We start from the raw sequence: 2,237 nt of genomic DNA on the forward strand, positions 1-2,237 counted from the left end.
GCAGCCAACGGTGACGCCTTTGACAGCCTCCTCTCCCTCCGACTGCGCAATCGGTCACGAAATTCTACTGACCTTACGCCTTAAAGCTCCCTGCAGCACGTCACGTCCCTACCCCATCTCACTGGTTCTGGAGACGTCCTCGCCTCTCTCACCTACAATGCAAACACCTGCCTCATCTCCTGTCTCCAACATTCTCGATCTACTTTCCGCATTAAAGCCCAAAGAATCTACCCCCCCAAAAAAGAGGAAAAAAACACAATCGAAAGGCAAAAACTGAGGAAAGTTCCTCATAGAGGTTGTACAGACCAATAAGAAAAACGGGACAGAAATGCATAGTTTATTCTATAAAAATAGCCAATAACCTTATGAAAAAAGTTCGATCTTGCGACAGAAAGCAAACAAAATTCCGAACAGGAAGGAAACACTTCTTAATGTATAGAACTGAGAAATACTTTATTTTTTTAAATGAAGAGTGAGAGCTGGGATGGGACAAAGCCATCCCAAACTGCGACGGTAATATAACATAGACGCTGGGCCTCAGGCTATCAAGAATCTATCCTAAAGGACCACACACAGATTCGTGCAAAGATTTACCTACGAAGATGCTCAATAAGATCTAGTTTGTAACATCAGAAATGTAAGTAGAAACTCTTACTGTCCAACAACAGAGGAGGAGCTAACAGAGGTGTGTCCATATTATGAAACAGTAAGTACTCACAAACATAATATTTTACAAAAAAGAGAATATAAAATATGAAAAACAATTTTCATCCTTGATTTGCTTGACTTACAGTCTTGAATACTGAAGGGTGGGGGGAAAAAACAGGTTTCAATGCAAAAAAAACAATGTAACTAAAAAATGGGCAAAAGATTTGAACAGATGTCAACAAGATACAGAGTGGCTAAAAAGCCTATGAACATGTATATGCCTGACATCATTTGTGATAGCTGCAAGTTAAAACAAAAGAGCCCATATACACTTATTACCAAGAATAGCTAAAAATCCCAATAATGGCCAATGCCACAGGCTGGCGGGAATGCAGAGCAAAAGGAATGCCCCTTCAGAGGGGTGCAAAATGGTCCGCTCTGGAAGATGGCCGGCAATTCCTTATTAAACCCAACACGGTCTTACCACACAATCCAGCAACTTCCACAAAGAAACCTGCACACATATTGTAGCGGCTTTATTCATAATCATCACAAACTGGAAGCAGCCAAGATGTCTTTCACCAGTTGAATGGATAAACTGATACATAAACGTGGTGGAACGTGGTGGAACGTTATACAGCAATGAAAAGAAATGAGTTATCAAGCCACAAAAGGACAGGAGTGAATTGTAAATACACCTAAGTCAACGAGCTAGTGTGAAAAAGCAACGCGAGAGGCGGCAGAGAGACCGGTGGACGTGGGGGCTGGACGCGGGGGCAGAGGAAGGGCTGACCAGGTGGAGGCCGGGGCATGCTCAGGGCTGTGAAACCACTTTGCATGGCACCAGATGGTGGACGCGCGACACCACGCACTTGTCAAAACCCACAGAACTTTCCCGCACAAAGAGTGAACCTCGATATTTGCAAATTTTTAAAAACTCATTTAGGTGGAGAGATGCCAGGATGGAACGCAGGTGACAAAAACAACTGTTACAAATGTAGGAAACCCCCTCACTGAAGGGGGTCGGGGAGGTGCTGAGCCTGGGAAATCGGTGGTGACTGTAAGACTAAGGGTCTCAGACACAGGCAGTTCCCACAGCGGTAAACGGTAGCAATCCCCACACCGTACCCAAATCCTGGAAAGACGCGATTAAGTAGAGGGACAGCAATGGCGGGAGCCAGGTTCCCGCCGCTGCAGTGGGAGGGCTCAGGCCAGCAAGGAGGCCAGACTGGCCCGCGTGTCCTCTCCTGTTCCGTCCACTGCGGGCGGCTGCACGCAGAACCACGGACCGGTGTGGCTTTGCGCGCGGCTTGGTGTCCGCACGCACTCACGCCCAGGAGTACGTCACAGGGACACAGAAGCCACCTGAAAAGCTCCCAGTGGCCACCGCTGGAACGACCTGAGCAGAGGTCAAGTCCCTTTCCAACGCGACAGCAACGCAGCTCCAGCCGCCGGCAAGCAAAGCGGCTATGATGCTGCGGGCCACACAGCACGGTTGTCCTCAGGCTCCCGGTCACCGCGGCCGGCGGGCTGCACAGAGCGGCCACACGGCTCAGGGCAGCAGGGCGGCGCCCGGGTGGCCCGAGCGG

The sequence above is a fragment of the Pteropus vampyrus genome, unplaced genomic scaffold (genome assembly GCF_000151845.1).
Source record: "Pteropus vampyrus isolate Shadow unplaced genomic scaffold, Pvam_2.0 Scaffold369, whole genome shotgun sequence".
In the NCBI taxonomy this organism is placed as follows: Eukaryota; Metazoa; Chordata; class Mammalia; order Chiroptera; family Pteropodidae; genus Pteropus; species Pteropus vampyrus.